Below are 12618 nucleotides of genomic sequence, written 5' to 3'. Positions count from 1 at the left end.
AAAGTCACTATATAACCATATTTGAGGATTTTAACTTCAAATCATAGAACGAGGTTTCGTATTATTTAGATCCAAGAAAAGACATATGACAATGTTGTTTCCAATACAAATGATATAAAACAATGTGTTTTCATTAGAAATAACTAAAATGTTCTTGATTTTCCGTTTATATTAACGATGGAAGATGTACACGTAAAACCGCTCTAATCCGGCTGAAACGTCGATATATGCAATAAAAACCGAACTTCTCCCCTTTTCAATATCTTACTCAGTATTTTAACGAGAAACAAATAGATGATTGAAAATGAAGTATTTAAGGTTATTATCTAATCAATTATGTGTTTGCATCATTTTTATCGTATATATATGAATTAATACCCATGGACTGAAAATTCACAAAAACGTGGAAAACGGCAAAATATTGCCTAATTCGATGATATTTTGTTTAAATCACATGAAGGAAAAGGGGATGATAAACGTCAAAATATTGCTGATTTCGAAGATTTTTCGTACGAAACAAAATGCGGAAAATTTGCTTAAAATGCAATATTATGCGAAATTCTGAGATTTCAAGACCAAATCACATATCGTGATACTACATGAAATAGTATCGAAATATTGGTAAAAATGATTATATTTACGTAATATCAAACTACATAAAAATCGTGAAAAAAGTCACTATTTAACCATATATGAGGATTATAACTTAGAATCATAGAGCGAGGTTTCGTATTATTTAGATCCAAGAAAAGACATATGACAATGTTGTTTCCAATACAAATGATAAAAATCAATTTGTTTTCAATAGAATTAACTAAAATGTTCCTGATTTTCCGTTTATATTACTGATGGAAGATGTTCACGTAAAACCGCTCTATTCCGGCTGAAACGTCGATATATGCAATAAAAACAGAACTTCTCCCCTTTTCAATATCTTAATCAGTATTTTAACGAGAAACAAATAGTTGATTGAAAATGAAGTATTTAAGGTTATTATCTACTCAATTATGTGTTTGCATCCTTTTTATCGTATATATAATGAATTAATACCCATAGACTGAAAATTCACAAAAACGTGGAAAACGGCAAAATATTGCCTAATTCGATGATATTTTGTTTAAATCACATGAAGGAAAAGGAGATGATAAACGTTAAAATATTGCTAAATTCGATGATTTTTCGTACGAAACAAAATGCAAGAAAACTTGCCTAAAATGCAATATTATGCGAAATTCTGGGATTTGAAGGCCAAATCACATATCGTGATACTACATGAAATTGTATCGAAATATTGGTAAAAATGAATATATTTACGTAATATCAAACTACATGAAAAACGTGAAAAAAGTCACTGTATAACCATATTTGAGGATTTTAACTTCAAATCATAGAGCGAGGTTTCGTATTATTTAGTTCCAAGAAAAGACATATGACAATGTTGTTTCCAATACAAATGATAAAAAACAATGTGTTTTCATTAGAATTAACTATAATGATCTTGATTTTCCGTTTATATTAACGAGGGAAGATGTACACGTAAAACCGCTCTAATCCGGCTGAAACGTCGATATATGCAATGAAAACCGAACTTCTCCCCTTTTCAATATCTTACTCTGTATTTTAACGAGAAACAAATAGATGATTGAAAATGAAGTATTTATGGTTATTATCTGATCAATTATGTTTTTGCATCATTTTTATCGTATATATATGAATTAATACCCATGGACTGAAAATTCACAAAAACGTGGAAAACGGCAAAATATTGCCTAATTCGATGATATTTTGTTTAAATCACATGAAGGAAAAGGGGATGATAAACGTCAAAATATTGCTAAATTCGATGATTTTTCGTACGAAACAAAATGCAAGAAAACTTGCTTAAATGCAATATTATGCGAAATTTTGAGATTTCAAAGCCAAATCACATATCGTGATACTACGTGAAATAGTATCGAAATATTGGTAAAAATGAATATATTTACGTAATATCAAACTACATGAAAATCGTGAAAAAAGTCACTATTTAACCATATTTGAGGATTATAACTTAGAATCATAGAGCGAGGTTTCGTATTATTTAGATCCAAGAAAAGACATATGACAATGTTGTTTCCAATACAAATGATAAAAAACAATGTGTTTTCATTAGAAATAACTAAAATGTTTTTGATTTTCCGTCTATATTAACGAGGGAAGATGTACACGTAAAACCGCTCTAATTCGGCTGAAACGTCGATATATGCAATAAAAACCGAACTTCTCCCCTTTTCAATATCTTACTCTGTATTTTAACGAGAAACAAATAGATGATTGAAAATGAAGTATTTAAGGTTATTATCTAATCAATTATGTGTTTGCATCATTTTTATCGTATATATATGAATTAATACCCATGGACTGAAAATTCACAAAAACGTGGAAAACGGCAAAATATTGCCTAATTCGATGATATTTTGTTTAAATCAAATGAAGGAAAAGGGGATGATAAACGTCAAAATATTGCTAAATTCGATTATTTTTCGTACGAAACAAAATGCAAGAAAACTTGCTTAAATGCAATATTATGCGAAATTCTGAGATTTCAAGGCCAAATCACATATCGTGATACTACATGAAATAGAATCGAAATATTGGTAAAAATGAATATATTTACGTAATATCAAACTACATGAAAATCGTGAAAAAGTCACTATTTAACCATATTTGAGGATTATAACTTAGAATCATAGAGCGAGGTTTCGTATTATTTAGATCCAAGAAAAGACATATGACAATGTTGTTTCCAATACAAATGATAAAAATCAATGTGTTTTCATTAGAATTAACTAAAATGTTCCTGATTTTCCGTTTATATTACTGATGAAAGATGTACACGTAAAACCGCTCTGATCCGGCTGAAACGTCGATATATGCAATAAAAACAGAACTTCTCCCCTTTTCAATATCTTACTCAGTGTTTTAACGAGAAACAAATAGTTGATTGAAAATGAAGTATTTAAGGTTAATATCTGATCAATTATGTGTTTGCATCATCTTTATCGTATATATAATGAATTAATACCCATAGACTGAAAATTCACAAAAACGTGGAAAAACGGCAAAATATTGCCTAATTCGATGATATTTTATTTAAATCAAATAAAGGAAAAGGGAATGATAAACGTCAAAATATTGCTGAATTCGAAGATTTTTCGTACGAAACAAAATGCAAGAAAATTTGCTTAAAATGCAATATTATGCGAAATTCTGAGATTTCAAGACCAAATCACATATCGTGATACTACATAAAATAGTATCGAAATATTGGTAAAAATGATTATATTTACGTAATATCAAACTACATAAAAATCTTGAAAAAAGTCACTATTTAACCATATATGAGGATTTTAACTTAGAATCATAGAGCGAGGTTTCGTATTATTTAGATCCAAGAAAAGACATATGACAATGTTGTTTCCAATACAAATGATAAAAATCAACGTGTTTTCAATAGAATTAACTAAAATGTTCCTGATTTTCCGTTTATATTACTGATGGAAGATGATCACGTAAAACCGCTCTATTCAGGCTGAAACGTCGATATATGCAATAAAAACAGAACTTCTCCCCTTTTCAATATCTTAATCAGTATTTTAACGAGAAACAAATAGTTGATTGAAAATGAAGTAATTAAGGTTATTATCTAATCAATTATGTGTTAAAACATTTTTATCGTATATATAATGAATTAATACCCATAGACTGAAAATTCACAAAAACGTGGAAAAACGGCAAAATATTGCCTAATTCGATGATATTTTGTTTAAATCACATGAAGGAAAAAGAGATGATAAACGTTTAAATATTGCTAAATTCGATGATTTTTCGTACGAAACAAAATGCAACAAAACTTGCTTAAAATGCAATATTATGCGAAATTCTGGGATTTGAAGGCCAAATCACATATCGTGATACTACATGAAATAGTATCGAAATATTGGTAAAAATGAATATATTTACGTAATATAAAACTACATGAAAAACGTGAAAAAAGTCACTATATAACCATATTTGAGGATTTTAACTTCAAATCATAGAGCGAGGTTTCGTATTATTTAGTTCCAAGAAAAGACATATGACAATGTTGTTTCCAATACAAATGATAAAAAACAATGTGTTTTCATTAGAAATAACTAAAATGTTTTTGATTTTCCGTTTATATTAACGAGGGAAGATGTACACGTAAAACCGCTCTAATCCGGCTGAAACGTCGATATATGCAATAAAAACCGAACTTCTCCCCTTTTCAATATCTTACTCAGTATTTTAACGAGAAACAAATAGATGATTGAAAATGAAGTATTTAAGGTTATTATCTAATCAATTATGTGTTTGCATCATTTTTATCGTATATATATATATGAATTATTACCCATGGACGGAAAATTCACAAAAACGTGGAAAACGGCAAAATATTGCCTAATTCGATGATATTTTGTTTAAATCACATGAAGGAAAAGGAGATGATAAACGTTAAAATATTGCTAAATTCGATGATTTTTCGTACGAAACAAAATGCAACAAAACTTGCTTAAAATGCAATATTATGCGAAATTCTGGGATTTGAAGGCCAAATCACATATCGTGATACTACATGAAATAGTATCGAAATATTGGTAAAAATGAATATATTTACGTAATATCAAACTACATGAAAAACGTGAAAAAAGTCACTATATAACCATATTTGAGGATTTTAACTTCAAATCATAGAGCGAGGTTTCGTATTATTTAGATCCAAGAAAAGACATATGACAATGTTGTTTCCAATACAAATGATAAAAATCAATGTGTTTTCATTAGAATTAACTAAAATGTTCCTGATTTTCCGTTTATATTACTGATGAAAGATGTACACGTAAAACCGCTCTGATCCGGCTGAAACGTCGATATATGCAATAAAAACAGAACTTCTCCCCTTTTCAATATCTTACTCAGTGTTTTAACGAGAAACAAATAGTTGATTGAAAATGAAGTATTTAAGGTTAATTATCTGATCAATTATGTGTTTGCATCATTTTTATCGTATATATAATGAATTAATACCCATAGACTGAAAATTCACAAAAACGTGGAAAAACGGCAAAATATTGCCTAATTCGATGATATTTTATTTAAATCAAATAAAGGAAAAGGGAATGATAAACGTCAAAATATTGCTGAATTCGAATGATTTTTCGTACGAAACAAAATGCAAGAAAATTTGCTTAAAATGCAATATTATGCGAAATTCTGAGATTTCAAGACCAAATCACATATCGTGATACTACATAAAATAGTATCGAAATATTGGTAAAAATGATTATATTTACGTAATATCAAACTACATAAAAATCGTGAAAAAAGTCACTATTTAACCATATATGAGGATTTTAACTTAGAATCATAGAGCGAGGTTTCGTATTATTTAGATCCAAGAAAAGACATATGACAATGTTGTTTCCAATACAAATGATAAAAATCAATGTGTTTTCAATAGAATTAACTAAAATGTTCCTGATTTTCCGTTTATATTACTGATGGAAGATGTTCACGTAAAACCGCTCTATTCCGGCTGAAACGTCGATATATGCAATAAAAACAGAACTTCTCCCCTTTTCAATATCTTAATCAGTATTTTAACGAGAAACAAATAGTTGATTGAAAATGAAGTAATTAAGGTTATTATCTAATCAATTATGTGTTAAAACATTTTTATCGTATATATAATGAATTAATACCCATATACTGAAAATTCACAAAAACGTGGAAAAACGGCAAAATATTGCCTAATTCGATGATATTTTGTTTAAATCACATGAAGGAAAAGGAGATGATAAACGTTAAAATATTGCTAAATTCGATGATTTTTCGTACGAAACAAAATGCAAGAAAACTTGCTTAAAATGCAATATTATGCGAAATTCTGGGATTTGAAGGCCAAATCACATATCGTGATACTACATGAAATAGTATCGAAATATTGGTAAAAATGAATATATTTACGTAATATCAAACTACATGAAAAACGTGAAAAAGTCACTATATAACCATATTTGAGGATTTTAACTTCAAATCATAGAGCGAGGTTTCGTATTATTTAGTTCCAAGAAAAGACATATGACAATGTTGTTTCCAATACAAATGATAAAAAACAATGTGTTTTCATTAGAAATAACTAAAATGTTTTTGATTTTCCGTTTATATTAACGAGGGAAGATGTACACGTAAAACCGCTCTAATCCGGCTGAAACGTCGATATATGCAATAAAAACCGAACTTCTCCCCTTTTCAATATCTTACTCAGTATTTTAACGAGAAACAAATAGATGATTGAAAATGAAGTATTTAAGGTTATTATCTAATCAATTATGTGTTTGCATCATTTTTATCGTATATATATATATGAATTATTACCCATGGACGGAAAATTCACAAAAACGTGGAAAACGGCAAAATATTGCCTAATTCGATGATATTTTGTTTAAATCACATGAAGGAAAAGGAGATGATAAACGTTAAAATATTGCTAAATTCGATGATTTTTCGTACGAAACAAAATGCAACAAAACTTGCTTAAAATGCAATATTATGCGAAATTCTGGGATTTGAAGGCCAAATCACATATCGTGATACTACATGAAATAGTATCGAAATATTGGTAAAAATGAATATATTTACGTAATATCAAACTACATGAAAAACGTGAAAAAAGTCACTATATAACCATATTTGAGGATTTTAACTTCAAATCATAGAGCGAGGTTTCGTATTATTTAGATCCAAGAAAAGACATATGACAATGTTGTTTCCAATACAAATGATAAAAATCAATGTGTTTTCATTAGAATTAACTAAAATGTTCCTGATTTTCCGTTTATATTACTGATGGAAGATGTACACGTAAAACCGCTCTATTCCGGCTGAAACGTCGATATATGCAATAAAACAGAACTTCTCCCCTTTTCAATATCTTACTCAGTATTTTAACGAGAAACAAATAGTTGATTGAAAATGAAGTATTTAAGGTTATTATCTGATCAATTATGTGTTTGCATCATTTTTATCGTATATATAATGAATTAATACCCATAGACTGAAAATTCACAAAAACGTGGAAAAACGGCAAAATATTGCCTAATTCGATGATATTTTGTTTAAATCAAATAAAGGAAAAGGGATGATAAACGTCAAAATATTGCTAAATTCGATGATTTTTCGTACGAAACAAAATGCAAGAAAATTTGCTTAAAATGCAATATTATGCGAAATTCTGAGATTTCAAGACCAAATCACATATCGTGATACTACATAAAATAGTATCGAAATATTGGTAAAAATGATTATATATACGTAATATCAAACTACATGAAAAACGTGAAAAAAGTCACTATTTACCCATATTTGAGGATTTTAACTTAGAATCATAGAGCGAGGTTTCGTATTATTTAGATCCAAGAAAAGACATATGACAATGTTGTTTCCAATACAAATGATAAAAATCAATGTGTTTTCATTAGAATTAACTAAAATGTTCCTGATTTTACGCTTATATTACTGATGGAAGATGTACACGTAATACCGCTCTATTTCGGCTGAAACGTCGATATATGCAATAAAAACAGAACTTCTCCCCTGTTCAATATCTTACTCAGTATTTTAACGAGAAACAAATTGTTGATTGAAAATGAAGTATTTAAGGTTATTATCTACTCAATTATGTGTTTGCATCCTTTTTATCGTATATATAATGAATTAATACCCATAGACTGAAAATTCACAAAAACGTGGAAAAACGGCAAAATATTGCCTAATTCGATTATATTTTGTTTAAATCAAATAAAGGAAAAGGGGATGATAAACGTCAAAATATTGCTAAATTCGATGATTTTTCGTACGAAACAAAATGCAAGAAAACTTGCTTAAAATGCAATATTATGCGAAATTCTGAGATTTGAAGGCCAAATCACATATCGTGATACTACATGAAATAGTGTCGAAATATTGGTAAAAATGAATATATTTACGTAATATCAAACTACATGAAAAACGTGAAAAAAGTCACTATATAACCATATTTGAGGATTTTAACTTCAAATCATAGAACGAGGTTTCGTATTATTTAGATCCAAGAAAAGACATATGACAATGTTGTTTCCAATACAAATGATATAAAACAATGTGTTTTCATTAGAAATAACTAAAATGTTCTTGATTTTCCGTTTATATTAACGATGGAAGATGTACACGTAAAACCGCTCTAATCCGGCTGAAACGTCGATATATGCAATAAAAACCGAACTTCTCCCCTTTTCAATATCTTACTCAGTATTTTAACGAGAAACAAATAGATGATTGAAAATGAAGTATATAAGGTTATTATCTAATCAATTATGTGTTTGCATCATTTTTATCGTATATATATGAATTAATACCCATGGACTGAAAATTCACAAAAACGTGGAAAACGGCAAAATATTGCCTAATTCGATGATATTTTGTTTAAATCACATGAAGGAAAAGGGGATGATAAACGTCAAAATATTGCTGAATTCGAAGATTTTTCGTACGAAACAAAATGCAAGAAAATTTGCTTAAAATGCAATATTATGCGAAATTCTGAGATTTCAAGACCAAATCACATATCGTGATACTACATGAAATAGTATCGAAATATTGGTAAAAATGATTATATTTACGTAATATCAAACTACATAAAAATCGTGAAAAAAGTCACTATTTAACCATATATGAGGATTTTAACTTAGAATCATAGAGCGAGGTTTCGTATTATTTAGATCCAAGAAAAGACATATGACAATGTTGTTTCCAATACAAATGATAAAAATCAATGTGTTTTCAATAGAATTAACTAAAATGTTCCTGATTTTCCGTTTATATTACTGATGGAAGATGTTCACGTAAAACCGCTCTATTCCGGCTGAAACGTCGATATATGCAATAAAAACAGAACTTCTCCCCTTTTCAATATCTTAATCAGTATTTTAACGAGAAACAAATAGTTGATTGAAAATGAAGTAATTAAGGTTATTATCTAATCAATTATGTGTTAAAACATTTTTATCGTATATATAATGAATTAATACCCATAGACTGAAAATTCACAAAAACGTGGAAAAACGGCAAAATATTGCCTAATTCGATGATATTTTGTTTAAATCACATGAAGGAAAAGGAGATGATAAACGTTAATATATTGCTAAATTCGATGATTTTTCGTACGAAACAAAATGCAAGAAAACTTGCTTAAAATGCAATATTATGCGAAATTCTGGGATTTGAAGGCCAAATCACATATCGTGATACTACATGAAATAGTATCGAAATATTGGTAAAAATGAATATATATACGTAATATCAAACTACATGAAAAACGTGAAAAAAGTCACTATATAACCATATTTGAGGATTTTAACTTCAAATCATAGAGCGAGGTTTCGTATTATTTAGATCCAAGAAAAGACATATGACAATGTTGTTTCCAATACAAATGATAAAAATCAATGTGTTTTCATTAGAATTAACTAAAATGTTTCCTGATTTTCCGTTTATATTACTGATGGAAGATGTACACGTAAAACCGCTCTATTCCGGCTGAAACGTCGATATATGCAATAAAAACAGAACTTCTCCCCTTTTCAATATCTTACTCAGTATTTTAACGAGAAACAAATAGTTGATTGAAAATGAAGTATTTAAGGTTATTATCTGATCAATTATGTGTTTGCATCATTTTTATCGTATATATAATGAATTAATACCCATAGACTGAAAATTCACAAAAACGTGGAAAAACGGCAAAATATTGCCTAATTCGATGATATTTTGTTTAAATCAAATAAAGGAAAAGGGATGATAAACGTCAAAATATTGCTAAATTCGATGATTTTTCGTACGAAACAAAATGCAAGAAAATTTGCTTAAAATGCAATATTATGCGAAATTCTGAGATTTCAAGACCAAATCACATATCGTGATACTACATAAAATAGTATCGAAATATTGGTAAAAATGATTATATTTACGTAATATCAAACTACATGAAAAACGTGAAAAAGTCACTATTTACCCATATTTGAGGATTTTAACTTAGAATCATAGAGCGAGGTTTCGTATTATTTAGATCCAAGAAAAGACATATGACAATGTTGTTTCCAATACAAATGATAAAAATCAATGTGTTTTCATTAGAATTAACTAAAATGTTCCTGATTTTCCGCTTATATTACTGATGAAGATGTACACGTAAAACCGCTCTATTTCGGCTAAAACGTCGATATATGCAATAAAAACAGAACTTCTCCCCTGTTCAATATCTTACTCAGTATTTTAACGAGAAACAAATTGTTGATTGAAAATGAAGTATTTAAGGTTATTATCTACTCAATTATGTGTTTGCATCCTTTTTATCGTATATATAATGAATTAATACCCATAGACTGAAAATTCACAAAAACGTGGAAAAACGGCAAAATATTGCCTAATTCGATTATATTTTGTTTAAATCAAATAAAGGAAAAGGGGATGATAAACGTCAAAATATTGCTAAATTCGATGATTTTTCGTACGAAAAAAATGCAAGAAAACTTGCTTAAAATACAATATTTTGCGAAATTCTGAGATTTCAAGGCCAAATCACATATCGTGATACTACATGAAATAGTATCGAAATATTGGTAAAAATGAATATATTTACGTAATATCAAAATACATAAAAATCGTGAAAAAGTCACTATTTAACCATATTTGAGGATTTTAACTTAGAATCATAGAGCGAGGTTTCGTATTATTTAGATCCAAGAAAAGACATGACAATGTTGTTTCCAATACAAATGATAAAAATCAATGTGTTTTCAATAGAATTAACTAAAATGTTCCTGATTTTCCGTTTATATTACTGATGGAAGATGTACACGTAAAACCGCTCTATTCCGGCTGAAACGTCGATATATGCAATAAAAACAGAACTTCTCCCCTTTTCAATATCTTACTCAGTATTTTAACGAGAAACAAATAGATGATTGAAAATGAAGTATTTAAGGTTATTATCTAATCAATTATGTGTTTGCATCATTTTTATCGTATATATATATATATGAATTAATACCCATGGACGGAAAATTCACAAAAACGTGGAAAACGGCAAAATATTGCCTAATTCGATGATATTTTGTTTAAATCACATGAAGGAAAAGGAGATGATGAACGTTAAAATATTGCTAAATTCGATGATTTTTAGTACGAAACAAAATGCAACAAAACTTGCTTAAAATGCAATATTATGCGAAATTCTGGGATTTGAAAGCCAAATCACATATCATGATACTACATGAAATAGTATCGAAATATTGGTAAAAATGAATATATTTACGTAATATCAAACTACATGAAAAACGTGAAAAAAGTCACTATATAACCATATTTGAGGATTTTAACTTCAAATCATAGAGCGAGGTTTCGTATTATTTAGATCCAAGAAAAGACATATGACAATGTTGTTTCCAATACAAATGATAAAAATCAATGTGTTTTCATTAGAATTAACTAAAATGTTCCTGATTTTCCGTTTATATTACTGATGGAAGATGTACACGTAAAACCGCTCTATTCCGGCTGAAACGTCGATATATGCAATAAAAACAGAACTTCTCCCCTTTTCAATATCTTACTCAGTATTTTAACGAGAAACAAATAATTGATTGAAAATGAAGTATTTAAGGTTATTATCTGATCAATTATGTGTTTGCATCATTTTTATCGTATATATAATGAATTAATACCCATAGACTGAAAATTCACAAAAACGTGGAAAAACGGCAAAATATTGCCTAATTCGGTGAAATTTTGTTTAAATCAAATAAAGGAAAAGGGATGATAAACGTCAAAATATTGCTAAATTCGACGATTTTTCGTACGAAACAAAATGCAAGAAAATTTGCTTAAAATGCAATATTATGCGAAATTCTGAGATTTCTAGACCAAATCACATATCGTGATACTACATGAAATAGTATCGAAATATTGGTAAAAATGATTATATTTACGTAATATCAAACTACATGAAAAACGTGAAAAAAGTCACTATTTAACCATATTTGAGGATTTTAACTTAGAATCATAGAGCGAGGTTTCGTATTATTTAGATCCAAGAAAAGACATATGACAATGTTGTTTCCAATACAAATGATAAAAATCAATGTGTTTTCATTAGAATTAACTAAAATGTTCCTGATTTTCCGCTTATATTACTGATGGAAGATGTACACGTAAAACCGCTCTATTTCGGCTGAAACGTCGATATATGCAATAAAAACAGAACTTCTCCCCTGTTCAATATCTATTACTCAGTATTTTAACGAGAAACAAATTGTTGATTGAAAATGAAGTAATTAAGGTTATTATCTAATCAATTATGTGTTAAAACATTTTTATCGTATATATAATGAATTAATACCCATAGACTGAAAATTCACAAAAACGTGGAAAAACGGCAAAATATTGCCTAATTCGATGATATTTTGTTTAAATCACATGAAGGAAAAGGAGATGATAAACGTTAAAATATTGCTAAAATTC

Source organism: Procambarus clarkii, chromosome 72, assembly GCF_040958095.1.
Source record: "Procambarus clarkii isolate CNS0578487 chromosome 72, FALCON_Pclarkii_2.0, whole genome shotgun sequence".
Classification (NCBI taxonomy): domain Eukaryota; kingdom Metazoa; phylum Arthropoda; class Malacostraca; order Decapoda; family Cambaridae; genus Procambarus; species Procambarus clarkii.
This window is presented reverse-complemented; position numbering follows the sequence as displayed.